Below are 10,800 nucleotides of genomic sequence, written 5' to 3' on the forward strand. Positions count from 1 at the left end.
TTAATAAACATACTCTGTAGTAGGTAAAACAATAAAATAAGATCATGCAAGCGACAGGTTTTGGAAGAGAATTATACAACTTTAAAAAGTTTTAGAGATCGAGTTTAATATAGTCATAGATACGTGTAAAAAGGCGTTTTTCATTTTTTTTTTTTTTTGAATCTTGACTTGCGATGTTTATGAACATGTTAAATGACTTACGGTCGCTGGGACGCTAATATATTGTCAACGATTCCTTAAATAACGTACGTATAAGAATAAGCCGATTTACTATCATACCGTATACAGAAGATGAATAAAAGATTATTATAAAAATTAAATCACTCGTTAACATACAAAAAGGAGGTTAAAACGTTATACGTTTTAATTTTATTCAATAAAATATTTTTTTCCGTAGGTATCTCAAAAGGAAAAAAAAAACGGAACCATTGTAGGATCAATTTGTTGTCCGTCTCTCTGTCAAGACCTTTTTTTCTCAAGAACGCGTGGAGGTATCAATCTGACATTTATATCAAATACTAATGTCTATATAAATATTAAGCTTCTAAGCTAACGCAACCAAAGATACAGCCGTTTATGCTGCAAATTTTCGACACTTGTAAAGGAATCAAAACCTCAAACCAGAGTACTTCCCGTTAACTCAGAATCTTAAAATTTGGTACGAAAGAACGTCTTACAGCACAGATAAAGAAAAAATTGCGAAAAGCATAGTTTTTTAGTTACATCACGTAATAAAAATAGTTTTAATAATTTTTGTACGGAACCCTCGGTGCGCGAGTCCGTCTCCCACTTGGCCGGTTTTTTTTTTAATGATAATTATTATTATAAAAGCCGCAAAAGATGTTGAAGATTTTGTGCAAAGTTATTAAATTTTTACATAATGAATATTAAGTAATCTGTGCTGTGACGGCTTCAAGGCGGATAAACGGACAGCGGAGTGTTAATAATAATATTCTGACCCTATAACACAGGCATATATATATTGTATTTTTTTAAATCAAATAAACATGAAGATAGATATACAGAAGTAGAAGTAATAGGAAATCCTTTTTCTCGTCTTTGCCTTAGTGATGTAGATATAGAGAAAAAAAAAGAAAAAATAACCGGCCGGTGTCTGTTCACTACATCGCATAAATATTAAAAAAAACTAAGTATGGGTTTATTCGTTGTTTTAAAATATCTATATCTATCTGTTTTTTTTTTTTAAATCAGAAACCGCCTTCAGCAAATTTGTTGCTTGTGTTCTCTTGATGTTTTATTTTACTTGTTACCTACGATCGAAATGTGTTTAAGCAAGCGTTAAATTTTTACCTCTTCTCAGTCTACTAGTTTTTGTCTCGTTTAGACTTTTTTTGTTATAATTCTATTTATTGAGTTATTTACTTCAGTACTTAATGCAATCGGAAATTTTATATAGAGTAGGTATAATAGTTGGATTGTCTACTCAATAATTGTTAACAGAAGTCACGCTTTAATTTTTTTTCTTAGAAATGGATATTATTTTTCTAAATAAATTTTGCAATTATAAGATTACATTACTTTTTGGATATATATATTACTAGCTGTGCCCGCGGCTTCGCCCGCGTTGAAATCAGTGTGTCACAAAGTTTTCCTGGCAAACTTCCAGTGAAACTCTTATTAAAATCGGCTTAGCCGTTCCCTAAATCTTCGTCTGGCCAATGGTGGAGCCCTCTCTCCAATGGTGAAACCGCATGAAAATCCGTTCAGCAGATTTTGATCGAATCGATCACATACACTTTTGGAGACTTTGTTTGACTGAGTAACTTTTTAAAAGGCACTATTTTTATAATTTAATAGTTATTTTTTATAAAACCTCTCTATACATCACATTTTTAAATTTATTATCAGGCTGTATATGTTTCATACAAACTATCAACCCCAATTAAAGCCCCTTAGCAGTGGAATATCATAAAATCCGTTCTTAGCGAACGTCTGCTAACTATAATCCTCCCTGCCAAATTTTGTCTTTGTCCAACCTGGATGGATAGACCATCCAGCGGTTTTTGAGTTCTCGTGATGAGTGAGTTAGTGACCTTTCTGTTTTATATATAGATTACGATGCATTATTTGGACACCTCCTCACCATCTATAGAGCATATATTTTAAATTTCAAGTCTCTTACTTCAAAAACATAGGACTTTCATACAAACTTCCAACCCCCGTTTTACCCCTTTAGAAGTCGAATTTCGTAAAACCGGTTCTTAACGAATGTCTTCGCCCTATAAGGAGCCTATCTGCCAAATTTCAAGTTTGTAGGTGTTATAGTTTCGAAGATTTCGTAATGACTGAGTAAACCTACCATCCCCCGTTTTAACCCCAAAAAGGAGTTGATTTCTAAAGATACATTATTTGGACACCTTCTCACCATCTAAAGAGCGTACATTTTAAATTTCAAGTCTCTTACTTCAAAAACATAGAACTTTCATACAAACTCCCAACCCCCGTTTTATCCCCTTAGGGGTCGAGGTTCGTAAAATTAGTTCTTAGCGGATGTCTACGCTCTATAAGGAACACCTATCTGCCAAATTTCAAGTTTGTAGGTGTTATAGTTTCGAAGATTTCGTAATGACTGAGTAAACCTACCATCCCCCGTTTTAACCCCAAAAAGGAGTTGATCTCTAAAGATACATTATTTGGACACCTTCTCACCATCTAAAGAGCGTACATTTTAAATTTCAAGTCTCTTACTTCAAAAACATAGAACTTTCATACAAACTCCCAACCCCCGTTTTATCCCCTTAGGGGTCGAGGTTCGTAAAATTAGTTCTTAGCGGATGTCTACGCTCTATAAGGAACACCTATCTGCCAAATTTCAAGTTTGTAGGTGTTATAGTTTCGAAGATTTCGTAATGACTGAGTAAACCTACCATCCCCCGTTTTAACCCCAAAAAGGAGTTGATTTCTAAAGATACATTATTTGGACACCTTCTCACCATCTAAAGAGCGTACATTTTAAATTTCAAGTCTCTTACTTCAAAAACATAGAACTTTCATACAAACTCCCAACCCCCGTTTTATCCCCTTAGAAGTCGAGTTTCGTAAAATCAGTTCTTAGCGGATGTTTACGCTCTATAAGGAACACCTACCTGCTAAATTTCAAGTTTATAGCTGTTATAGTTCCGGAGATTTCGTGATGAGTGAGTCAATCTACCATCCCCCGTTTTAACCCCAAAAATGAGTTGTTTTCTAAAGATACATTATTTGGTCACCTTTCTACCATCTATAGAGCATACATTTTAAATTTCAAGTATCTTACTTCAAAAACATAAGACTTTCATACAAACTTCCAACCCCCGTTTTACCCCCTTAGGGGTCGAATTTCGTAAAACCCGTTCTTAGCGAATGTCTACGCCCTATAAGGAGCCTGTCCGCCAAATTTCAAGTTTGTAGGTGTTATAGTTTCGAAGATTTCGTAATGACTGAGTAAACCTACCATCCCCCGTTTTAACCCCAAAAGGGAGTTGATTTTTAAAGATACATTATTTGGACACCTTCGCATCATCTATAAGGCATACAATTTAAATTTCAAGTCTCTTACTTCAAAAACATGGGACTTTCACACAAACTTCCAACCCCCGTTTAACCCCTTTAAGGGTCGAATTTTGTAAAATCCGTTCTTAACGGATGTCTACGCTCTATAAGGAGTCTTCCTGCCAAATTTCAAGTTTGTAGCTATTATAGTTTCGGAGATTTCGCGGTGAGTGAGTCAGCCTACCATCCCCCGTTTTAACCCCAAAAGGGAGTTAATTTCTAAAGATACATTATTTAGACACCTTTTCACCATCTATAGAGCTTACATTTTAAATTTCAAGTCTCTTACTTCAAAAACATAGGACTTTCATACAAACTTCCAACCCCCGTTTTACCCCCTTAGGGGTCGAGTTTCGTAAAATCCGTTCTTAGCGGATGCCTACGTCTTATAAGGAACCTACCTGCTAAATTTCAAGTTTGTAGGTGTTATAGTTTCGGAGATTTCGTGATGAGTGAGTGACCTTTCGCTTTTATATATATTAATTATAGATAACTGTGTTGTAAATTACGGACATGATGTATACGTAAAACAAAATCTTATCAATTAGTATTTAGGTACTGATTTAGTGTTAAGGTCAAATTAACATATAAAGGTAGACTATAAAACGTGACTGACTCTTTGATTTTGCAATTTTTTGTTGGAAATTAGACCCAAATTCTCACAGATTTTGCGTTACCACATTTGTAAGATATTGGAAAGATATTTGTAGAGACTGTTAAAATAGTAACTCTGTTTTCATGTTGTAAACATTCATATTTGATTCAAATAATGTCACTGCAGATAGTTCTTTATTTAAACAGAATACTACACAATAATTACAATATATGTAACTTCTGTATATTACTTGTATTGAAATTGAAAGTATTGACTATTTTGAACCTATTTTTACTTACTAACAGACATTAAACGTATTTTTCTAGGTCAGTTTGTTTAATAAAATATTTTAAATTAATAAAAAAATTTAATTATAAAATATTATATAATAACACTACACTAACACTTCAGCCTATCGCAGTCCACTGCTGGACATAGGCCTCCCCAAGTTCGCGCCACACATCCCGGTCTTCCGCAATCCTCATCCAGCCTACACCGGCAATTTTACGTAGATCGTCGGTCCAACGGGCCGGAGGACGTCCCACACTGCGTTTGCCAAGACGCGGTCTCCACTCTAGGACCCGTCTACTCCAACGGCCATCGGTCCTGCGACACAGATGACCAGCCCACTGCCACTTCAACTTGCTAATTCTGTGGGCTATGTCGGTTACTTTCGTTCTCTCGCGGATAGTCTCATTTCTAATCCTGTCTTTGAGAGAGACCCCAAGCATAGCCCGTTCCATTGCACGTTGTGCGACTTTTAACTTGTGGACCAGTCCCTTGGTCAGTGTCCACGTCTCGGCTCCGTATGTTAACACAGGAAGGACGCATTGCTCGAAAACTTTTGTCTTCAAGCATTGCGGAATCTTCGAAGTGAAGACTCGACGGAGTCTGCCAAACGCCGCCCAGCCCAACCGAATCCTCCTATCGGCCTCCTTCTCGAAGTTGTTGCGGCCTAGTTGGATAGTATGGCCTAGGTAAATATAATCCTGAACAACTTCGAGAAGGGTACCATCGACCGATACCGGTATCGGTATGACTTGGTTGTTAAACATAACTTTCGTCTTATCCAAGTTCATACAGAGACCGACACGTCGGGAGGACTCGTTTAGGCCGGCCAGCATTTGGCCTAACTCATCCAGCGTCTCCGCAAAGATGACAATATCGTCGGCGAAGCGAAGGTGAGAGATGAATTCACCGTTGACGTTGATGCCCCGTTCCCCCCAATCCAAGGTCTTAAAAACATCCTCTAGCGCAGTGGTAAACAGTTTCGGTGATATTACATCCCCCTGTCTTACCCCGCGCCGGAGGGAAATAGGTCTTGTTCTTTGGTCATTGACATGAACGGTCATCGTCGCCGCGTCGTACATAGATTTTAGTACTTCGATATATCGCCAGTCGATATGACATCTCTGCAGAGAGTCCAGGACAGCCCAGGTCTCGACGGGGTCGAAGGCTTTCTCGTAGTCCACAAATGCCATACACAGCGGTTGATTATATTCTTCCGTCTTTTGGATAATCTGCCGAACAGTATGGATGTGGTACACGGTGCTGTAGCCATTTCGAAACCCAGCCTGCTCTGGTGGTTGGAATTCGTCGAGTCTTCTGGCGAGACGATTCGTAACAACCCTCGAAAACAGCTTATAGACGTGGCTCAGAAGTGAGATCGGTCTGTAATTCTTTAACAGAGACTTATCGCCTCTCTTAAAGAACAGCACCACCACACTCCTGGACCACGCCTCCGGCGTGGTACCTCGGTGGATGACGGCGTTAAATAGTCTTGCCAAGGCTTTCAGGACAGGTCGCCCTGCGGCTTTAAGGAGTTCAGTGGTAACTCCGTCATCCCCCGGGGCCCTTCCGTTTTTAAGCTGCCCGAGCGCTGCACCAATCTCATCCTCTTCGAAGTCCGGGATACACTCCGAATAATGGCGCAACAATGGTGCCCGTGGATCTTCGGTGTCCCAAGTCGCAGGTTTGCGTGCGCTCGACGAGTACAGCTGTCCATAAAAATTCTCAACCTCTTCTCGGACCTGAGGGCGAGAGCAGACGGTTCTGCCATCTGCTGTTTTAAGCTTCGCAAGAAGGCTTCTCCCCAATGGTCTTTGGAAAACTTTGGACCCCCTATTCTGCTCAATCAGAGTAGCAACCTCTCTCGTATTTGAGCAGCGGAGGTCTCGGCGAATAATTTTCCGTACCCTCTTGGAAAGAGCCCTCTGTTCTGGCGAAGCAGCCGGCAACTCGCGCCTCTGCCGCATCAGATCCAAGGCTTCGGGAGAAAGTTTGGACTGCTTCGTTGGCTTTGTTGGTGGAAAGTGCCTGCGACCCAGTGTACACACCGTCTTCACCACGTTGTCGGTTATCTCGTCCACGTCGCTAGTAGTTTCCAGCGAATCGAATCGGTTTTGGAGTTCCAACTGAAACTGCTCGGAGCCACATAGTATTTGGGGCAGCGTAGGTCGGAGAGTAGATTTCATCAAGCGGGTCCGCTCCTTTCGGAGACATATATTCAGAGTGCCCCGTACTAGCCGGTGGTCGCTGCCGGTGTTAAACCTGTTAACCACTGAGACATCTCTGAATATATGCCTTTTATCCGCTATGATGAAATCTATCTCGTTCCTCGTCACAGTATCGGGGCTTTGCCATGTCCACCTCCTTTGGGGCTTCTTCTCAAAAAATGAGTTCATCAAGAAGAGCCCCTCCGATTCGAGGAAGTTGACAAGCGTCTGCCCCCTGTGATTCCTGTGTCCCAATCCGTGTGGTCCGATGCTCGATCCGTCGCGGCTTTGTACTCCCACTTTAGCGTTGAAGTCTCCCATAACAACGCTGTAGAAGGTCGAAGTAGTGCCATGTATGGCCCTTGTAATATCTTCATACAAGGCTTCGACTTCATCGTCAGAGTGTGCCGAGGTCGGCGCATATACCTGTATCACTTTCAGGGAGTACCTGTCGGTGAGCTTAAGTACAAGGTACGCTACCCGGGTCGACACACTACTGACTTCCACAACGTTGTTAGTGAGAGTCTTGTGAACCAGAAAACCGACGCCACCTTGGGAAAGCCCATCACCTTCACGGAAGTAGAACAAGTGCCCGGAGTCCAGGATCATCGTGTCCTCTCCCTCTCTTCGGACTTCAGACAACCCCAGTATGCTCCACTTAATGTGACTAAGTTCTACCTCAAGTTCGGTGAGGTGATGGTCCAACCGTAGCGTGCGTCCATTATACGTAGCCAGGAATATTTTTCTATGGCAGCCTCCCGTACCCCGGTGATTCTTAGCACCCTCTACCCCACCGTTACCACGGCCGCTGCCGTAGCCGGGAATAGTGGGGCTGCCGGGAACTGAGGGCCTTATTTTTAGGTTCGAACTCATGGGGGTTTTTGCCCATAGTCACCACGCTGGGCAGGCGGGTTGGTGACCGCAGGGCTGACTTTGTCGCACCGAAGACGCTGCTGCCCGTCCTCGGTCTGTGCATTTAAAAAGCCAGCAGTTGGATGGCTATCCCGCCATCGGTCGGCCTTTTAAGTTCCAAGGTGGTAGTGGAACTGTGCTATCCCTTAGTCGCCTCTTACGACACCCACGGGAAGAGATGGGGTGGCTAAATTCTTTAGTGCCGTAACCACACAGCACACATTATATAATAAATATAAATAAATTAATAAAAAAAGTTAATAAAAAAAGAGACAAAAATACCTTGGTACCTTTATCTTGGTTATTACAATATTGTGTAATTATTATTATAAGTTAATGATTTTGAGCAACTAAGAAATATTTGAATTTTATGCACACAACTAAGAAATATACCAAAATACCCACGACAGTAAATAAAATAAAAAATCATTACATTAAATAGAATATAATGGTAATATATATATTGTAATGACATCTTTTTTATATTATATTTTTTATTCAACCGCGAATTAAACCGTCAATGAGTTTTAATATCTTCAACCATGTATGAAAACTCGACTACATGGTCATAACTTTGCTTTATATTTTATAACAAATCTATCTAAATAATATATGATAAAGATAATGAAGAGGTGACAAGAATTTCAAAATGTATCAAATATCAATATTAAGATGCATACATGGTTACAAGGATTATTTTCAACTATTTAGCTGTTTTTGAGTAGTAGAGAGTGAGAGGTATACTATATTGTTACAGTTAAGTACAGAACAAGAATATAATTTGTTATTCTATGGACTAACCTTACCGATATCTTTAATTGTGTGTTTACACAATCATGAAAAATAGATAAGGTTAAAAATAAACTTTATTAATAAAATCTTAAGATATTACTTGATTGATCGCAGCATACAATTCAGATGATTGAACATGTAAGGTCGGGACAAAAGTCTTTTCGTATTTTAAGTAAGAAAGAAGAAAGAAGTTTGTAACTGGCCGGTTTTGATATCAGGAAAAAGTTACACTTTAAAAATGAAACTAAAAAGGAAAAAATAGTTTTTCGCCACGTTTCATTTCTTTCCGTCAAAATTGGTGAATGTATGGGGTGAAAGTATGGTGACATTTATGGACCTAATACTGCGTCAGTAAGACTAGCACAAAATTGGTTTAAGCGTTTTCAGTTAGAAAATTTTGATGTCAAAGATGCTTTTCGCTCTAGTTGCCTTGATATGATGATATATCATCACAGCAATGCCCAACCACACCTCCTTAGCCACTCAATAAAAATTAAGAGAGTTTTACTGGGAAATCTTAATGCTTCAAAAGAGGGCTTTCAAAACTACTTATCACGGTTTTTTAATGAGAAGTCTAAAAATTTCTACAGCAACGAAAAACTCCCCTTACCTATGAGATGGCGACAAGTTATCGAACAAAATGGTACATATATATTTTAATTAATTTAAATGAATTTTATAAAATTAAATAAAAAAAAATCCCCGACCTAATATTATATATGTATATTCATAACACACAAGCATTCCGACATATTATACATGAGAATTAAAAGTAAATAATTAAAACCTACTCCTGTTTGCTATTATTATGTACTTCAATAGGCGTGGTATTTGTGCTTTATTATTATTATATTTTATAATAAAAAATACAATTACTAACATCGTTCGGGGTGTTTTAGGAAACACAAACAAATTATAATTTCATTAAATGAATGCACCTGTGCGGAAACTACGTACGTAATTTTAAAACTGACTAATGCTTCGTAATCTTGCAGAAATAGGTAAAGGCTATTTGCGGTCACACCAAACCGTTGTAAATTTTGCGTATTCAGCACTGCAATGAGGAACTGCACCTGCATAATACATGTATGTTATTTAATATAATGATGTGTTATTTTTGCGTAATACTATAATTTACAAATTAATAGTTATTTAATGTTGCAGAAAATAAAATGTATCGATCGATTATATTTTTTGGTTCGAAAAGTTTGTTAAACTACATTTATATCTACTTTGAATATAGTTTAAAGCAAATTGACATACTTACCTCAAAAACATACATCTAAAATAAAATGCTTCAATTAGTAAAATTTTAATTGCACGTTGAAATAACTTAAAAATTGTCCGCTCAGGTGATTTAACGTGATATAATCGTGCTCGCGTGCCCGTGCAACGCACGCACGCCCATCATTATAGTAGAACCAATTATTATTTCAACAAGGCCTTTATTAATCTCAAATGAACAGGAAAATGTGTGAAAATATTGCAAAATATTCAGTTCTACTCAAGGTTTGAGGAATGTTGTTTAGGCCTTTTCAATTACGATTAGTATTTTTACGAATTCTTGATATTAATCTGGGTAAGATTTTCTTTTTTTTTTCATTTAATATCAAATTCTGTATATGGGTATAAAATGTTGTTATTTCCCGCTGTATTTTAATGAAGGTATAAGGTAGGCTAACAAACATTTCAACAGGTAGAGTATTGACAAATTACAGACATTAACAAGTTCAATTTACGATCGTACAGTTGTCCAATGTTTTTGCATTATGTAACTAGCATTCCCTGTTATGTAAATTGATTACTTTTATTTATGTTACGAGGGATATTATTTACGCGAATATTTTAACATTTTTCGGATTAAATTAATATAAATTATCAGAAGGCATCATTTCATTTCATCATCAACTTTTCATTGTTAAAAATATGTTGAATTTAGTTTGTAATATTTTTGTTAAAATGTCTTCTTCAGCTTTCTAATAACTAAATTATTCTGTCCATGTTAATGATGAAGATAATTAACGATGCTGTATTTTATGCAAGACGTGGCTACATTTATGGTGTTTGGCAGTTTTTTAAACTATTGAGTATCTTATCTTTCCATTGACTATAGTAAATTTATCAAAAATCAATTTAATTATAATTTATAAAATGTCGATAAAACTTGCTTTTAAAGCCTACTTGAATATAGACATTTTTGATTGAATAATTTGTTTTCTAAAATTATTGAAAATATTATGTAATTACGCATTTTCGTATAACTTTGTCAAGTGTAATTGAAAATATGTTTTTGATCTATTTCACAGAATGATATTGCTTTGATTATAATTTTCCTAATTAGGAATCGTAGACTAAAGTCATCAGCGTTCTAATTATGGTCCTTTAGTGAAAGTGATGACAATTGGACGTTTAGCAATTACGTTATACGTATTTTATTTTATAAAATTACCTTGC

Source organism: Melitaea cinxia, chromosome 5, assembly GCF_905220565.1.
Source record: "Melitaea cinxia chromosome 5, ilMelCinx1.1, whole genome shotgun sequence".
Classification (NCBI taxonomy): domain Eukaryota; kingdom Metazoa; phylum Arthropoda; class Insecta; order Lepidoptera; family Nymphalidae; genus Melitaea; species Melitaea cinxia.